Source organism: Trachemys scripta, chromosome 1 (genome assembly GCF_013100865.1).
Source record: "Trachemys scripta elegans isolate TJP31775 chromosome 1, CAS_Tse_1.0, whole genome shotgun sequence".
Lineage (NCBI taxonomy): Eukaryota > Metazoa > Chordata > Testudines > Emydidae > Trachemys > Trachemys scripta.
In genome coordinates this window covers 142,423,687-142,443,912 of record NC_048298.1, presented here as the reverse complement: position 1 = coordinate 142,443,912, position 20,226 = coordinate 142,423,687, and the positions used below count along the sequence as shown (strand labels likewise).

At 44.5% G+C, this 20,226-nt stretch overlaps 1 protein-coding gene across 7 annotated transcripts in view; it reads right to left on the bottom strand.

Annotated features, from left to right (window-relative positions):
* The window catches only part of SPAG17 (sperm associated antigen 17), a 280,253-nt gene that overhangs the window by 201,087 nt on the left and 58,940 nt on the right, over window positions 1-20,226 (bottom strand). The gene's annotated exons all lie outside the window — the stretch shown is intronic.

Here is a 20,226-nt window from a genome sequence, read left to right as displayed (position 1 = left end):
AAATTTCATACAACTCACTAACATCTGGGCTGTTTTCCTTGGAGCCTCATAACCACTTTATTTAGTGCAAAAAAAAAAAAAAAAATAGCACAAAACACCATAAAAATTTGTTACATGTTTCTTTTCACTTCTGTTTTCTCTCTAATAAAGTTCACCTATGTAGGAAGCACTGCTGAAGAGGAATCCAGGCATAATATTTTCCTACTTTTGTTTCTAAGCAAGCATCAGATTTATGTATAACCTTGGGCTGAATTAGGTGTTACTCAAATGTTCTGACATGTTCTCCCTCCCCCCCCCCCGCCCCCGGAGCAATTACACTTGGGTACATATGGTGTCTATTTTACTTGCTCAGATTCAGACAATGAAGGTGCATGCTGCATCTTGCTGAATTGTGTCTTGTCTGACAGACAACACCACTGGCCTTGTGCTTTCATGGTTTCTTGTTCAGTTTCTTAGGAGTTTCCTCTACCAAGTGAAAGAGGGGAGAAAGAAAATTCTGCCTCTTACTATGAATGACTCTATAGATCAAACTAAGCCAAAATGTAACTGAAGCTGAAATGAACCAAACTACCATTTAACACCATAGGAGGAGGAACAAGGTAGAGCTTTGCAAACTGACCTGAACCCTATAGGACACTGCTGAGGTTGAGGTCAAGTCAGATCTGAAAACAGCCCACCCTCTCGGGCTTGGGTTGGGTCATCTCCAATCACTTCCTCCATCCCATAGAGTTGGCATGGCAATGGCTACTTCTGCCAGCCACCGCCACTTCATTGTGCTGCGTGTACTGTGGAGTGTGCCGAAAAGTCAGTGCTTTTCCCTCAGCAGCACACCCAGTAGAATGAGGTAGTATCATCCAGCAGTAGCAGGGTACACAGCCACCACTGTGCTGCCCCCAAAAGCAGAAAGTGGCTGGAGATGGATTGCGGATGGGGGACAAGCAGGAAGCCTCCACCAGACCACACCCAAAGATGAGGCAGTGGTACTGACGCAGGTTTGGTGTGAAGTGTTGGGTTTAGGTCAAGTGGGTTCTGAAAACTATTTGAAGCTCTTAGGTCAGGTTCAAGTCCAGGTTGGGCTTTAGAATTAGACCCAAGCAGACCTCTAGAACATAGTCCAGTTTTTCTGGAACTCAGAAGAGGGAGACAAAACCACAGAAACACTTACTTACATAACAAACAAAAACCCAACACCGGTAAATCTGACATTATCCTTACTGCATGAATAGAAAAATAAGTGACAGCTACCGTCAATTTTGCTTTGCACGGCATAATATACCTTTGCCAGAGTACCTCTTGACCACTGTCTCAGTTAGGGCCCAATCCAACTCTGATTACAAACATTGGAAAGGCTTCTTATGACTTCTGAGATAGATTAGGACCTCAGTAAGCAACAGATTATGGAAGGATTTAGAGAACTGCAGGTGGGACGGGTACCCTCAAATTTATTGGTCAATTGTAATGAATAATATTCAGCTAGAGCTAGCCCAAGCAGGGAATGTCAGTTCAGAGAGAGTTTGGCAGAAGCAGCATACTCATCTCCTTGACTGAGGGAGAGAGATCCTAGTGTTTCTCTTCACTGACTCCTTCTGACAAATGCAGACGTGGTGTTAACAGTCTTCGGGAGACACATCCCGACTGTCTAACTAGAAGGCTAGGGCATGCAAAGCAGAGTCCTTGAAACATTGCAGAGGGGAAATGGGGAAATCCTGGAAGGCTTCCCAAAAACTACTGTGACAGACCCAGACCAGTGGGGTACAGGAGTCTGGTAGAGGGCAAATATACTGGTCACTGGATGAGTAGTTTTCTGTTCCCTGAGTGACCAGAGCAGGGGCTGTACTAGAGTAATCAGGAACCTGCTAGAACCAGTTAAGGCAGGCAGGCTAATTAGGACACCTGAAGTTTGTCTGGATGTACCCACCACCTTTGAACCAGGCAGGCAAGTCACTGTATGGTTCTCATTGTCACCATTTCCACATTTCTAATGATCAAATTCACTGCAGTGTGTCTGCATCTCACAACTGTGATCTCTCTGTGTATGAGGAATGCTCAGCCTCCTCTACCTTTCATGGAAGGTGGGTCCCATACAAGGAAGTTTGTCCCTCCATCTCACTCCTTTGAGAAAAATCTGTCCTTAAATATCAATTCAGTATTTAGCTTAGTACAGAGCATTTCAAAGAACTGCTGAACAGGGAGCCACTTAAAGAGGAAGCAAACATCAAGATCTTCTTCTGTCTCCTGGATATCAACACAGACACCCCAACTAAGGAAGAGATCATTCAAGCCATCAAATCCTTAAAAAATGGGAAAGCTCCAGGCAAGGATAACTTCAATGCAGAATTATTGTTCAAGGTAAATCCTAAATTAGCAGCATCTATCCTGGCCCCTTATTTACATTAGTCTGGGAAAAGGAAAAAGTGCCAGATAAGTGGACCAATGGGGTTATAGTGAAGATACCAAAGAAAGGAACTCTCAGTGATTGTAATAACTGGCGTGGTATCACACTTTTATCTGTGCCAAGCAAAGTGTTGTGTAAGATCATAGTCCAGCATATATCAGAGGCAGTTGATAGCGTTCTCAGAAAGAGCAAGCTGGTTTTCGGAAAGGGCGAGGTTGCACAGAGCAGATCTTCACTCTACGAAACATAATAGAACAGTGCTTAGAATGGCAATAGCAACTCTACATAAATTTCATGGACTTTGAGAAGACTTCTGATAGCATTCACAGAATCAACCTATGGCGCATTCTGCGGGCATATGGAATATCTTTCCATATCATCAACGTAATCAAAAGCTTCTATTTCAACTTTACATGCAGTATTGATCACAGTGAGCTCAGTTTTTAAGTCAAAACAGGAGTACGTCGGGGTGTGTCATGTCTGCAATCCTCTTCAACATTGCCATCGACTGGGTAATGTGGCGTACAACAGAATACATGCCAGGAGGCCTTAAATGGACACTCTTCTCATCCCTTAAAGACCTGGACTTCGCAGATGATGTTGCTCTCCTATTACATATCCAACACCATATACAAGAAAAAACAACTCAACTCAACGCATTCAGCCAGCAAATTGGACTGAAAATCAACCGCAATAAGACAGATTCATGACCTTTAATATTGCCTCACCATCACCAGTACGGAGAGAGGATTATGTTCTCACCAATGTAGAAACATTCACATACTTGGGCAGCACCATCAGCCAGGACAGTGGAACAAGTCAGGACACCCGGAACAAAATCAATAAAGCCAGGAACACCTTCAGGAGCTTAAATACAGTCTGGAAATCATCAAAATATGACACCAAAAATAACTCAAGATTTATCAGAGCCGCATACTTTCAACACTACTTTATAATGCAGAATGCTGGGGTATGAGAGAGTATGGCATGTCCAAACAGTCTTCATTCCATACAACCTGCCTCAGAAAAATCCTCAATATCTTTTGGCCCAGAACAATCTCAAACCAAGATCTACTGACATAGTGCAGCCAAGAGGATCTGAGCACCGTCATTGCCAGGAGGCATTAGAGATGGATTGGTCATGTGCTTCGACTGGAAACTGATTCCATCACCAGAATAGCAATAAGATGGACATCTGAAGGCAAGCAAAAATGAGGCCGCCCGAAAACAACACAGGATCATAGAATATTAGGGTTGGAAGAGACCTTGGGAGGTCATCTAAGTCCAATCTCCTGCTCAAAGCAGGACCAACACCAACTAAATCATCCCAGCCAGGGCTCTGTCAAGCCAGGCCTTAAAAACCCCTAAGGATGGAGATTCCACCACCTCCCTAAGTAACCCATTTCAGTGCTTCACCACCTTCTTAGTGAAATAGTGTTTCCTAATATCCAACCTAGACCTCCCCCACTGCCACTTGAGACCACTGCTTCTTGTTCTGTCATCTGCACCATTGAGAACACCCTAGCTCCATCCTCTTTGGAATCCCCCTTCAGGTAGTTGAAGGCGAAGAGCTGTGGAAAACCTGTGGCACAGCTGGGGAACCATTGAAAGATTTGTCAGAAAGGGACAGGAGTGGAGGAGCTTCATCACTGTCCTAAACACCAGAGGCATAATAGGAACGTGATGATGATAATGATGATGACATAGCCTAGGAATTCTTTTGGAATCCTATGTGTTTGTGGACATTCAAATGGCTCTGGTTGCCAAAAACAGCTTTTTCTGTCTCCAGCTGGCAAAAAGGCCCTGTCCCTTACTGATGGACAATGAACATGGCCACACAGACTCTCATCTTTTGTGATTTGCAGGCTGTGCTACTGTACTGTAGCCCATGAAAGCTTATGCTCAAATAAATTTGTTAGTCTCTAAGGTGCCACAAATACTCCTGTACTTGGGAATGAATGCACTGATTTTAAAAAGGTAAACACAGCAGCCTGCTTTCTGAGCAATACTGGCTACTGGAGGCCACTGATTTCCTATAGAACACTGGGTTAATTTCAAGAAAGCAGAATTTACTTTGGCTCAAGCTACTTAAAAAGAACATCTGTGGCCCAAAGGTCATGACCTCCAGTTACACTTATGATGGAATTATGAAATTTTCAACATTGAAGATCAAATTCATGAGAGTTGGGACATACAGCTTTCTTGGAAACTGACTCAAAACTTTGGAATTCCCTTTCAGAGGTGGTGATGGACATGTGCAAGCACTTGAAGAATTAAAAAGTTACTAGCCTTTTTATAACTGTTGTTCTTTGAGATGTGTTGCGCATGTCCATTCCACAAACTGCTCTCCTTCCCTTCTCAATCAGAGTATGTCCAGAGACAGCTCCACCCTTTATACTCAAGCTGCCCCAACTGATACTGCTTAGGGAAAAAAAAATCTCTGACAATCATGTGCTGGGCGCGCTCTATAGTGGAACAGGCATGCACAAAACATCTTGGTTAGTCTCTAAGGTGCCACAAGTACTCCTGTTCTTTTTACAAAAGGGTTAGTAACTGCTTTTCTTGTTACATGCACCTCCAGTTAGTTCTTTATTTTTTAAATTATGTATTATTATATTTATTATTTGACTATAAGTCAGTATAATTTGAGGGAACAGCATCTTTGAAGTAAAAGTGGGAAGGCTAACCCAAAAAACCTGAGTCTTAAGGAAGGAGTTGAAGGAGGAGAATTAAGGTTGCATGGCTCACAGAATCAGGCAAAGGGAGAAGAACGAAAGAGGGTACAGAGTTACTGGTGGGAGAAGATCAGAGGTATGACAAGTCATGTTGAGCTTTTAGAGCACAGGACAAAAGCAGGCACTGAGGTTGTGTTTTTATGTTTTTAATTTCTATAGAGTTCTAAAAAGAGCTGCTTATTTCATTTTGGTAACACTGTCACTGCTTTGTCTAATTTCATTTCAAAAGAGATTAAGTAGTCCCAAAGGTGTGTGACATCTATAAAGATCTAGATACCAGATGAACAACTGAAAAGTATACAGATGTCACCTACTGCAACTATTCTTTAGACCTGAGTGGAGGGCAAAATTCCATTTTCCTGAAGATTGAGAATTTGAAATTTGGTTTAATTACCAGTTAGAAACCAATGAGTATTTTGAAATTCGCAGAAAAGAAAATTGAAAAAAAAAAATTCAGGTCAACTGAAATGTTTTATTTTGATGTATTTTATTATACCCCTAACCCAGACTGTTGTATGGCTCAGAAGAGTCTCTTCAGAGGAACACCATTGAGTCAGAGTGCAATAGGTTTTGGGGATTGCTTTTAGGTGGCACCAAAATACCTGTACATTGTGTCACACATCTCTGCACAATGAAGGACAGTAGCTCAGTGTCTTTCACTAGTGAAGTCTGGGGAGAAGAAGTTTGCCTTCAGGTGCAGCTTTCTCACACAAAGGTGTCCTCAGGAAGCCTACTGCTGCAGTGCAAGATACCATCATGTAAATAAAGGTTCAGAAGCATTCATAGCATGTAGCCAGCACAGAGGATCATGCTTTATCACCACTTTATCAACAGGTACTAACAGAGTCTGACAACATGTCTTTAAATTTTATGATGTTCTCCCAGAGGGTGAAGTCATAGCAGCTCAGGAGTGCTTGCTGGTTTGCAATCCTGAGTTGAAAACTCCCTGTAGAATAAAGCTTTTGCCCAAACAAGTCCAGCCTCTTCGCTTTTTGCCATTCAGCATCGATGCTTGGTGACCTTGTCTCTCCTGTTCATTAACAGCTGCCACCACCAAGAAACCCAGGGGAGGGTGGGAATACAAATATTTATATCCCTTAGAGGGAATGTATTACCTCCTTTCAGCTCAGTTTGCTGTGGGAGATAAGAAGGACGGCATCTGCCATAGCACCTTGACGGGTTCCATAATGGTTTTGTTAATCGGCAGTACCACCCTGGCAAGGCCCGCCAATTCCAAGATGTCCACCAACTTGTGGGAGCTTTCATGCATCTCCTCTGCCTGAATATCAAGAACACAGGCCACCCTTCTCAATAAGTTTTGGTGAGCCCTGGGGTCCTCTGGTAGTGGTGAATTGCTTGCTTCCTCAACTACTTCATGTGGTGACAAGGAAGAGGATTCCACAGAATTCTGATGTGGTGGCTGCTTCATGACTGGCCATGGATAAACTACCTGAATTGGATCTGGATGCTTGATACCGATGTCAATATCGGGTACCAGAGAGTGATGTCCTCATTGCCGATGCGCCTGGAGAAGTTTCAATGACCCAGAGCAAAACAGCTGCAGGGAATACCTAGGGGGAAGGGGAGCAACCCATAATGTCCAGGATAGCCACTGATATGGGTCTGGGATCCAACCTTGACAGGGCTATTGCCCCTTGGAAGAAGGCCAGTCTTGAGACTGCTGCATTGCCCACAGTTCCCAAGTCTGTAATGAAGGATATGTCCTCTGCCTTGTATGAAACACCAATGAATGTACCTCTGAGTCTGAAGATGTAGTGTCTGATCTGTCCAACATCGGGGGTGGGGGAAAGAACCAGTCGGTATCAGGGACAGGTACCCCGAGTCCAGGAAAAGAGTAACCGTGGAAATCATTGGAGGCTTGCCCTTAGACTGCACCTGCCTTTGCAGAGGTTTGGTAGGCAATGGCATTGGTACTGACTGTGAACCTTCTTGAACTGCTGGGGATACTGGTACTGAGAGACTAAGTAGGTCTCTTGTAGCTGCATATGACTCCAGGGTGATTGAAAGCAGCAGTGGCTGATGGCTCTGTCTCAGAGACCCTTCAGAGATGCACTCAACAGACCTGGCACAGGCTTCAAAGGAAGCGATCTCTTCTTTTTAGATGAAGCTTGCTCCAATGAAAGACTTTTCCCAGCATGTTTCTTAGGGTATGTCTACACTGCATTTAGATAACCATAACTGGCCCGTACCAGCTGATATGGGCTCATGTGGCTTGGGCTAAGGGTCTATTTGATTGCAGTGCAGACTCTTGGACTTGGTGAGGCAGGAGGGTAAAGTTAGGTGTGCCGGGTTCGGTCCAGAGACCCTCTTGGGACTGTCACCGGATGTGCTGGAATTACCTCTGAGATTAGATCTTGTCTCTATCAAGCATTCTTAAAACTACAATACCCACCTGCTGAAGTGAAAAAACAGATTGACAGAGCCAGACGAGTACCCAGAAGTCACCTCCTACAAGACAGGCCCAACAAAGAAAATAACAGAACACCACTAGCTGTCACCTTCAGCCCCCAACTAAAACCTCTCCAGCGTATCATCAGAGATCTACAACCTATCCTGAAAGATGATCCATTACTCTCACAGATCTTGGGAGACAGACCTGTCCTCGCTTACAGACAACCCCCCAACCTAAAGCAAACACTCACCAGCAACCACACATCACTGAACAAAACCACTGACCCAGGAACCTATCCTTGTAACAAAGTCCGATGCCAACTCTGTCCACATATCTATTCAAGTGACATCATCATAGGACCTAATCACATCAGCCATACCATCAGGGGCTCGTTCACCTGCACATCTACCAATGTGATATATGCCATCATGTGCCAGCAATGCCCCTCTGCCATGTACATTGGCCAAACCGGACAGTCTCTACGCAAAAGAATTAATGGACACAAATCTGACATCAGGAACCATAATACTCAAAAACCAGTGGGAGAACACTTTAACCTGTCTGGTCATTCAATGTCAGACCTGCGGGTGGCTATATTACAACAGAAAAACTTCAAAAACAGACTCCAACCAGAGACTGCTGAGCTGGAATTGATATGCAAACTAGACACAATCAACTCAGGATTGAATAAGGACTGGGAATGGCTGAGCCATTACAAACATTGAATCTATCTCCCCTTGTAAGTATTCTCACACTTCTTATCAAACTGTCTGTACTGGGCTATCTTGATTATCACTTCAAAAGTTTTTTTTCTCTTACTTAATTGGCCTCTCAGAGTTGGTAAGACAACTCCCACCTGTTTATGCTCTCTGTATGTGTGTACATATATCTCCTCAATATTTATTCCACTCTATATGCATCCAAAGAAGTGGGCTGTAGTCCACGAAAGCTTATGCTCTAATAAATTTGTTAGTCTCTAAGGTGCCACAAGTACTCCTGTTCTTTTTCGGATACAGACTAACACGGCTGCTACTCTGAAACTTCTCCAACCCAGGAGGACACACCTGTGACTAAAGTGAGTGCTGGTTGTGGAAGAGCAAAGGAGACCCCTATAGAACCTTTCAAAGGGTCTGTCCATCAGTCCAGAGAGGATAAGATTAGCATTGGTACTCGACCCACCATGTCTAGATGATGATGACACAGAAAATACAACAAAGCTAACCATCCTTGTCGCTTTCTGAGGTGCAACATGGAGTGCTGCTCTACATAGGTACATGACACCATGTGCCTCTGGAGCCTGAAGGAACTGCATACTGTATGACAGGATGTGCTTTTAGTTCCAGAACTAAGCCTCACAGAGTTTTGAATCTTAATTGTGGTAGAAAAGTTTGACTTCCATAGAGTCCAGGATTGCTCTGATAAATTCTATTCTTTGTACAAGTTTCAGAACTGATTTGTCCACATTCACTAGAAGCCCCACAGCACCAAAGGTGGACTAGATAATGGCTGCGCTGGTCAATACCTGAAACTTGGACTGACTTCTCACCAGCCAGTCATCCAGGTAAGGGAACACATGGATCCCTGACTTTTGAAGGTGCGCTGCTACCACCAGTGTGCACTTTATGAAAATGAAAGGAGCTGCCAACAGACTACATGCAAGCACTGTAAATTGGTAGAGGATTCCATTTACCAAGAACTTGAGAAACTTCCAGTGGGGTTTTGGGGGATTGCCAATTGGAAGTAAATATCTTTTAAGTCAAGGGCAGCATACCAGTCCCCTTGGTTCATGAACAGAATAATGGAAGCTAGGGTAACCATGCAGAATTTTACTTATATCTAAGGCCTGGTCTACACTACGAGTTTAGGTTGAATTTAGCAGCGATAAATTGAATTAAGCCTGCACCCCTCCACACAAAGAAGCCATTTACTTTGACGTAAAGGGCTCTTAAAATCGATTTCTGTACTCCTCCCCGACGAGGGGAGTAGCGCTGAAATCGACATTGCCGGTTCGAATTAGGGTTAGTGTGGACGCAATTCGATGGTATTGGCCTCCGGGAGCTATCCCACAGTGCACCATTGTGACCACTCTGGACAGCAATCTGAACTCGGATGCACTAGCCAGGTAGACAGGAAAAGCCCAGCAAACTTTTGAATTTCATTTCCTGTTTGCCCAGCGTGGAGAGCTGATCAGCACAGGTGACCATGCAGTCCGAGAATCGAAAAAGAGCCCCAGCATGGACCGTACGGGAGGTACTGGATCTGATCGTTGTATGGGGAGATGATTCCGTGCTAGCAGAACTACGTTCCAAAAGACAAAACGCCAAAACATTTGAAAAAAATCTCCAAGGGCATGATGGAGAGAGGCCACAATAAGGACTCACTACAGTGCAGCGTGAAAGTTAAGGAGCTCAGACAAACGTACCAGAAAACCAAAGAAGCAAACGGACGGTCCGGGGCAGAGCTGCATGCAATTCTAGGGGGGGCCGCCACCACTACCCCACCCCTGACCGTGGATTCCGATGAGGGGTTACTGTCAGCGATGCCTGAGGATTTTGCGGATGGGGAAGATGATGATGAGGAGGAGGAGGACGAGCTTGTGGAGAGCACACAGCACACGGTTCTCCCCAACAGCCAGGATCTTTTTCTCAGTCTGAATGAAGTACCCTCCCAACCCTCCCAAGGTGGTATCCCGGACCATGAAGCCATAGAAGGGACCTCTGGTGAGTGTACCTTTGTAAATATAAAACATGGTTTAAAAGCAAGCGTTTTTTAATGATTAATTTGCCGTGAGGGCTTGGGATGCATTCGCGGCCAGTATAGCTACTGGAAAAGTCTGTTAATGTGTTGGGGATGGAGAGGAAATCCTCCAGGGACAGCTCCATGAAGCTTTCCTGGAGGTATTGCAAAAGCCTTTGCAGAAGGCTTCTGGGGAGGGCAGCCTTATTCCGTCCTCCATGGTAGGACACTTTACCACGCCATGCTAGTAGCAAGTAATCTGGTATCATTGCATGACAAAGCCCGGCAGCATATGTTCCCGGTGTTTACTGGCATTCAAGCAACATCCATTCTTTATCTCGCTGTGTTATCCTCAGGAGAGTGATATCGTTCATGGTAACCTGGTTGAAATACGGGAATTTAATTAAGAGGGCAGAGGTGGCTGTTCCCACTGGGATGTTTGCCTATGGCTGAAAAGAAATTCTTCCCTGTAGTTAGCCAAGCGGTGAGGGGCGGGGGGCATTGGCGTTGAGCTTTTCACGTTTGGCTAGCAGGGATCTTTCCTGATACCAGCCACGCGGTGGGGGGAGGGGTAAAGCGATCATCCCAGAGAACTGGATGGGGGGCGGGGTTAGTTTGGTTTCTGCTGCTACACGTTAACACGAAAACCGCAACACTCAATGGGCTGTGCTTGGTATGGGAAAGGAGGGCGCTGCTTTTATAAAGGTTGCAGAAGCTCAAAGACAATGGATTACCATGGCCGCATGCAAGCCGAACACTGTTGCCCAGCCCTGCGTCTGTGATCTCTAACACCAAAGCCGCAGGCACTCAATATTAAGATGCAAAATACGACCTTGTATCGAAATCACATGTGCTATGTAATGTGAATAGTGTTATTCACCGTGAAAGAGTATACATTTTACAGAACAATGGGTATCTTTTAAAATACTTCTCTCTCTTTTTTCCCTCCCACAGCCTGCACATTTTTCAAGCCTCTCTCCTCCGTCCAGAAGGCTATCTCAGATAAGGCAGTGAAAAAAATGCACATGAGATTAAATGTTCTCTGAGATCATGCAGTCAACCCGCAATGAAAGAGCTCATCTGAATGAGTGGAAGGACACAGTATCACAGTACAGGAAAGCGGCCAATGAACGTGAGGACAGGAGGGATGAATGTGAAGACACGAGGGACGAACATGAGGAGAGGAGGGATGCTCGAGATGAGAGGTGGCAGCAAGAAGATCAGAGGAGGCAGGATGCAACGCTGGGACTACTGCGGGATCAAACAGATATGCTCTGGCGTCTGGTGGAGCTTCAGGAACGGCAGCAAGATCACAGAGTGCCACTGCAACCCCTGTTTAACCGCCCTCCCCAAGTTCCATAGCCTCCTCACCCAGATGCCCAAGAATGTGGTGGAGAGAAGGCTTCGTGCACCCTGCCACTCCACCCCAGTGGACAGCCCAAGCAGAAGGCTGTCATTCAACAAGTTCTGAAGTGGCCTTTTCCTTCCCTCCTCCTGACCTACCTTGTCATTTCTCTCTCTATTTTTATAATTAATTAATACAGAATATATGGTTTTTTAATGATAGTGACTTTATTTCCTTTTAAAGCAAGCTGTGATCGAAGGGGGGAGAGTGGGTGGCTTACAAGGAATGAGTCAATCAAGAGAGCAAGAACTGTCACACCATAGCCTGGCCAGTTATGAAACTGGTTTTCAGAGCTTCTCAGATGTGCAGTGCTTCCTGGTGTGCTCTTCTAATCGCCCTGGTGTCTGGCTGCGCGTAATCATCGGCCAGGCGATTTGCCTCAACCTCCCACCCCACCATAAACATCTCCCCCTTACTCTCACAGAGATTGTGGAGCACACAGCAAGCAGCAATAACAATGAGAATATTGGTTTGGCTGAGGTCTAAGCAAGTCAGTAAAGTGCGCCAGCGACCCTTTAAACGTCCAAATGCACATTCTACCACCATTCTGCACTTGCTCAGCCTATAGTTGAACAGCTCCTGACTACTGTCCAGGGTGCCTGTGTCTGGCTTCATGAGCCATGGCATTAAGGGGTAGGCTGGGTCTCCAAGGATAACTATAAGCATGTTAACATCCCCAACTGTTATTTTCTGGTCTGGGAAGTAAATCCCTTGCTGCAGCCGTTTAAACAGACTAGTGTTCCTGAAGACGTGAGCATCATGAACCCTTCCCGGCCATCCCACGTTGATGTTGGTGAAACGTTCCTTGTGATCCACCAGTGCTTGCAGCACCATTGAAAAATACCCCTTGCGGTTTATGTACTGGCTGCCCTGGTGGTCCGGTACCAAGATAGGGATATGGGTTCCATCTATCGCCCCACCACAGTTAGGGAATCCCATTGCAGCAAAGCCATCTACTATGACCTGCATATTTCCCAGAGTCACTACCTTTGGTAGCAGCAGCTCAGTGATTGCTTTGGCTACTTGGATCACAGCAGCCCCCACAGTAGATTTGCCCACTCCAAATTGATTCCCGACTGACCAGTAGCAGTCTGGCATTGCAAGCTTCCACAGGGCTATCGCCACTCGCTTCTCAACTGTGAGGGCTGCTCTCTTCTTGGCATTCTTGTGCTTCAGCGCAGGGGAAAGCAAGTCACAAAGTTCCATGAAAGTGCCCTTTCGCATGCGAAAGTTTCGCAGCCACTGGGAATCGTCCTGCAACACTATGTGGTCCCATCAGTCTGTGCTTGTTTCCCGGGCCCAGAATCGGTGTTCCACGGCATGTACCTGCCCCATTAACACCATGATCCCCAAAGCGCTGGGGCCCGTGGTTTGAGAGATAATTCTGTGTCCATGTCCTCATCACTCTTGTCGCCGCACTGCCATGGCCGCCTCCTCCTCACCTGGTTTTGCAGGTTCTGGTTCAGCATAAACTGCACGATAATGCGCAAGGTGTTTACAATGTTCATGACTGCTACGTTGAGCTGAGCGGGCTCCATGCTTGCCGTGGGATGGCATCTGCACAGGTAACCCAGGAAAAAAGGCGTGAAACGGTTGTCTGCCGTTGCTTTCACAGAGGGAGGGAGGGAGAGGGGGGCCTGACGACATGTACCCCTTACCACCCGTGACAATGTTTTTTGCCCCATCAGGCATTGGGATCTCAACCCAGAATTCCAATGGGTGGGGGAGACTGTGGGAACTGTGGGATAACTATGGGATAGCTACCCACAGTGCAACATTCCAGAAGTCGACGCTCGCCTCGGTACTATGGATGCACACCGTCGAATTAATGTGCTTAGTGTGGCCGCATGCACTCGACTTTATACAATCTGTTGCCAAAAATCAAATTCTGTAAAATCGGAGTAATCCTGTAGTGTAGACATACCCTAAGATAGGCCTGGGACTGCTTTTTGCTTTTGGAATAAGAAAGAAGTGGGAACAAAAGTCCGTCCCCCCGAGGAACAAAATAACTTGGAGGAGAGATTGTACCTCCTGCTCAAGGAGAGCCTTGTGAGAGTGATCCCTGAAAAGGGACAGGGAAGGGGGGCTGGAAGGGAAATAGAAAAACTGAAGGGTGTATCCCAGATCCACTGATCTCAGGTGATGTGGGACCAAGGACTTGGGAGTGGGCTAAATGATTGGTAAACAAACAGGAACAGAAGGGTGGCACTCTGGGAACTGGAACTCTGTCCTCAAACAACCCACCAAAAAGCTTGTTTGGGTGAAGCTGCTGGATGAGAGGAACCTGGAACTGAAGAATAGGAGGATGGTGATTGTTGCCTCCTGTAATTTTTGTCCCTTTTTCTCGACAGGTCCTGGGATATCCCAGATATCTGTGGATCTGCTGTGGCTAGAACTGCTTTCTTTTCGTTATCTGCATATTGATTCTAAGTGACTTCAGCATTGCCCTAAAATCCTTAAGGCTATAGAGCATATCATCTGTCTTGTTCAAAAAATGGGAGGTCTTGGATGATCTGCAGCCATGAACACTGTTTCATAGTTATGGTAGATGCCATGGCTTGAGTTGCTCAGTCATCTGCATCCAAGCTGGCCTGAAGGGCTGTTCTGGACACTAGCTTGCCTTCCTCCACCATCAGAGTGAATTCCTTTCTGCTATTGTCTGGTAACCTGCCCTGGAACTTGAATATGTTATCCCACAAGGTAAATTCATACAGACCAAGGAGTGCCTGTTGTTTTGCAATCCTAAATTGCAGACTCTTTGTAGAATAAAGTTTTCAATCAAAGAGAGCCAGCTTCTTTGAGTCCTTTCCTTTTGGTGTCGATGCCTGGTATCCCTACCTCTCCTGCTCATTAACTGCAGCAGCTACTGAGGAATCCAGTGGGAGATGTGTGGACAGGTGCTGTGGCAGGAACAGAAGATGGAGTCTTCCACAACACCTTGACTGGGTTCATAACATCTCATTGATCAGGAGAGGCACCCTGTTTTGTCCTGCTGAATCCAAAATATCCACCAGCTTGTGGAATTTCTCACAAACCTTCTCTGCATGGATATCCAGGTCTGTGGCTACCGTTTTCAGTAAGTCCTGTTGGGCTGTATAATCATCTGGTGGGGGAGAACCACACACTGCTTCAACCACTGCATCTGGTAATGAGGAAGAAGCAGCATGTGGATATTAAAATAGAGTTTACTCTATCTCCTCTCCTGAAGGAATCACCAGGGAGGCTTCCACCTGCCAGTACCGGTCCCAGTGCCAATGACAGGAAGATGTTGTGTCTGGTGCCGATGCTCCTAATGGGTACCTGAGAAGAGAGACTGAGGAGGATAAGGGGATGACATGGCAGATGGGGGAAATCCCACAGGGTCCAGAAAGCCCAATGACATGGTCCTGGGACCTATTTCTGACCAGGCCATTGCCTCTTATCTGGTGGTCACTGCTGAAGCTGCTGTGGGAACCATGGGACATAAGCCTCCGACTGAGGATGTTTCTCCTGTCTAGGCTGAGACACATAGGACCCAAACGCTGAGTCTGAAGAAGCTGAAGAATCTGAGTCTTCCAATAATGGGGAAGCAGAACTCATTGGTATCGGAACGAGACAGCCAGAACCCAGACATGGTATTACCAGAGAAATTGTAGCTGGCTTCCCTCTCAATGGTACTGTCTTCCAAGGTAAGGAAAACGTAGGTGGCATCAGCACCTCACACTTTGGAGGAGCTGAAGTAGGGTTCCTAGGTCCTGGTACTGGATTCAGTCCTTCCTGCAATGCTGGGGAAACCAGTACCAAGATGTTAAGTAGCTCTCTAGCAGTTGCATATGCCTCTGATGTACTGGTAATGCCTTTTGGCTTTGAGATACCAGGAGACAGACCTGAAGCAGCAGGAGTGGGAACTTCAGGGGTTGGTCTCAACAGACCTGCCAGAAGTTCCGGAGTCAACAACTTAGTTGAATAGTATTCTGGGCAGTGAGTACTTTCAGCATTCCTCTCAGAATTTTTGCATCTACAAGGCTTAGGTACCATGGGTCTTGTCCTGTGAGGGAGGTAGTGAGTCCCTGGAGGTCTTTTGTGCCTCTGACTTTGCACTGGTGACAACAATCAAGAACTCAACCCAGATAATTACAGGGGAACACTTTAAACTGATGGTGATGTACTGGTGCCTGCTCCAAAATGTACAGCTTCGAGGGAGGAGAGAGCACTGCCTCCATAACAGTACACTTATGCTGAGCTGTTCTGTCCTTTTTAGAGCAAAGCTTAAATCCCTTACAAAGGTCATATTTATCATTCACATGGGAGTCCACCAAGTATTTAAGGCAGCTGGGGTGTGGGTCGCTCACTGGCATTGGTTTGCTGCATGAGTGGTATAATTTAAACCCCAAAGATTGAGGCATGGCTCATGATACTGGTACCGTTACTGAAAATAAAACTGGTCAGCATAAAACCCTCTGAAACTTATATCTAACTAATCACTATCTTAACTATAATCTATCTAGCTAACTATGAAACTACTCTAAGTAAAAACAGGTATATGTACAAGGAATAAGGGATGAACTTGCAGTAACAAGGCTGTAATCGCTCCAAAAATCATCACAGGTGGTAAGAATGCACTGAGGGGGGTCGATGGTGGCTCTGCCCTTTATACCTTCACACAGTGGCATGCAGCAGCAGAGAGTGCTCAAGCAATCAAGGGGAACCACTGAGGGGAAAAAATCTCCAACAACCATGTGCTGGGTGTACACATCTACAGTGAGATAGACATGTACAATCATTCAAAGAAGAACATATACTGATCTCACGCTCGTATAGCTAGAGTTGGGCAAATAATATGTAACAAAATTTATTTGATCAATTTTACCTCTTGTTTTGTTCATGAATAGTCTTGAACTGATCATGATTTAATCTAATTTATTCATTTGTAAACAATTATTTCCCTAGCATTTTCTGCAAATAATTCATTTGTAACTCATCTGCAAACTGTTAATATTTGAAATTCAAGTCGGTTTGATTGGACACATAGGCCATATAATATTGTTTCTGTTCTAAGATTGGATGGGCATAATTCTTGGAATAAGGCTTCTAATGTGAGTACTCATGAACACAAATTTGAAATTTGCCTTCTAACAATATTCTGCAATTAAAATTCGCTGAAAATTCATGTGTTAGACTGTTTGAGGGGGTTAGTTATAAGGGGCATGAACACAGCTGAAGAGAATTAGTTGAATAGTTGTAATTAATATTTGCAGAAATGGTTCTGCAATATCCACTTTGCTCTTGTCTAAGCCTCTGTCTTCTCTACAACTCCCATTTCCCCGCTTGATCCCCAGCTGTGATGTTATGTATAATTCAGGACCTGATTCTGCAAACATATTCACATGCTTAACTTTAGGCATATGACTAGCCCCATGGAGGTCAACATGACTAGTCATATGCTTAAAGTTAAGGATATATTTAAAGTTTTTAGGTTCTAGGCCTTAGACTGTAAAATCCCTGGAGTCAAGAACCTATCATTTTTGGTTCTGTCTATAAGGTGTTATGCAAGCTTATGGCCCTAAAAATACAAATAAATACATTAAAAGAATAAAAGAAAAACTGGACACAGAAGAAAAATTTATTGAGGCTTCAAGGAAATACAAAGGCTGATTGCTATGATACAATCCTACACTATTTAAAATATGATAAATTCTTTTTTAGGGTAGAACACTATGCACATCCAATGCAAATCTGTCAAAAAGCACGTACATTACATTCCTTTATTTGCATTTCTCCTTGGAGTGAGAAAACATGTGTTTCCCCTCTAAAGCTTGTAATACATGTGTCTCCCCTCCAAAGCCAATAAAACACTTTCTTCTGCTGACATGAATATAAAAGATCTATGGGCATAAAAGGCTATTAATGTAGCTTTTGTTTTCCTTGCCAAATTTGAGGTGAATCAGAAAGGCATGATAAAGATAAGAGAGCTACGAAGATAAGCAGTTTTTCACTTTTAAAAAAAGACTTCTAATTTTTTGGAACATATCTCAAAAGTATCATGGCCTAGAAACTTCACATTTATTTTATCCATCTTTCCACAATGGCAATTAGGGTATCTAAGTATTTTTAGAAAGTCTGTTAGTCTTAATTCATCATTTAATGAACAGCAGGAAAATTGTCTATGATCCACAGTTTTGTGTTCTTCATAATCACCCTGCACTGTTGAACTTGTCACTTACTGAGAACTCAAACTGAATTCAAGGAAAAAAAGAACAGGAGTACTTGTGGCACCTTAGAGACTAACAAATTTATTAGAGCATAAGCTTTCGTGGGCTACAGCCCACTTCTTCTGATGCATATAGAGTGGAACATATACTGAGGATATATATATACACACATACAGAGAGCATGAACAGGTGGGAGTTGTCTTACCAACTCTGAGAGGCCAATTAAGTAAGAGAAAAAAAACTTTTGAAGTGATAATCAAGATAGCCCAGTACAGACAGTTTGATAAGAAGTGTGAGAATACTTACAAGGGGAGATAGATTCAATGTTTGTAATGGCTCAGCCATTCCCAGTCCTTATTCAATCCTAAATTGATTGTATCTAGTTTGCATATCAATTCCAGCTCAGCAGTCTCTGGTTGGAGTCTGTTTTTGAAGTTTTTCTGTTGTAAAATAGCCACCCGCAGGTCTGTCATTGAATGACCAGACAGATTAAAGTGTTCTCTCACTGGTTTTTTGAGTATTATGATTCCTGATGTCAGATTTGTGTCCATTAATTCTTTTGCGTAGAGACTGTCTGGTTTGGCCAATGTACATGGCAGAGGGGCATTGCTGGCACATGATGGCATATATCACATTGGTAGATGTGCTCATTCACCATGCTCTCTGTATTTGTGTATATATATCTCCTCAATATATGTTCCATTCTATATGCATCCGAAGAAGTGGGCTGTAGCCCACGAAAGCTTATGCTCTAATAAATTTGTTAATCTCTAAGGTGCCACAAGTACTCCTGTTCTTTTTGCGGATACAGACTAACACGGCTGCTACTCTGAAACCTGAAGTTAAGGAGTTGTGTAAATTATTAATTCATTTTGCCATGTTAAAGGACTGCTTGTGGAGCTTATTAGCTTGCAAGGTCTCCTGTGGAACTTGTAAATTAAGCCATACCAATTAAATGACAACTTGAAACCTAGACAGTTTTAAAAAATGAATTAAAAGCAGTTTTGGTTGCTACACCTGCTCCTGGGTCCCCTGCCAACTTTTGTAGTTTTACAAGTTATAGCTTCCTATTTTTTGAACATTTTCCTCTCCCCTGTTGTTCTGCAAATAAATAAATAAATTAAATAAATAAATAAAAACCACCACAAAAAGAAGCCAGGAATCTGACTATAAAATGCATAAAGAAATCAAAGACACAAGGTGGGTGAGGTAATCTCTCTTATTGGACCAACTTCTGTTGGTGAGGCCTTGTCTACCCTACAGAGTTTTGTCGACAAAACAATGAATGCATACACACTGCGATGCGACTTTTGTCGGTAAAAATGCCCTGTTTCACCGACAAAATAAAACCACCCCGACAAGAGACATAAGGCTTTCTGCGCAAAATTTTTGTCGACACCACACTTGAATTTATTGCTCTACTTGGTCTCCAAGAGGTGTCCCACAATGCTCAATCTGACTGATCTGGTCAGCAATTTGAACTGCACTGCCCTGCAACCAGGTAAATAACCATGCTCCCCTCCCTCTTAGAAGCCGCAGGAATTTTTGAAATTCCATTTCCTGTTGGCTCAGCGTGGAGAGGTCTCATCGCATCTTCCCAGTTGACTATAGGGGTTATCGCAGCAAACGCTCTCTCGCTTGGACCACTGTGGAGCTGATGGATCTGATCAGTATTTGGGGAGAGGAGACTGCAGTCCCGGCTATGCTTGAGCTGTAGAAATTTTGATACCTATGGGCAGATGTGTCGAGGCTTGTACGAAAAGGGCTATGATCGGAACACGCTGCAGTGCAGAGCGAAGATAAAGGAGCTGAGGCAGGCATACTGTCAGGTGAGGAAGGCAAACTGTCACTCCGGTGCTGCACCTTAGACCTAATGGTTCTAAAGGGCTGTCCTCGGTGGTGACCCCACCTTCACCGCCAAGAGCCCCGTGGATACTTCGGCGGGCCTGGAGATGGCAGAAAGAGGACCTAACTCAGAGAACAAAGTCACTGATGAAGAGTTGGGTTAGACAATGATGTGGAGCTCCCAGCAGGGTCACCCGGTGAGGCACTCCAGAGTTGTCTAGCCAGTCTCAGCAGTTGCTCTCCGGTGAGCAAGAACCAGGAGAGGAGACGCCTGCTAAGTGGCTGTGGTTTGTGTAGCGTGGAAGTGGGTTAAGGGCATAGAAATGTACAAGGCTGGTTGTGTTTCTGTGTGCTGGACATTTGCCCGTGAAGCTAATTATTACAGCAGAACAGGCACCCACATTTGAAAATTGTGGCCTTCCCTTAACTTACTTTTATGTTTAGGTTATTTTTAACTGTAATATTCCTTACTATACAGACATAACTGCAACTTCAACTTAAGTTAT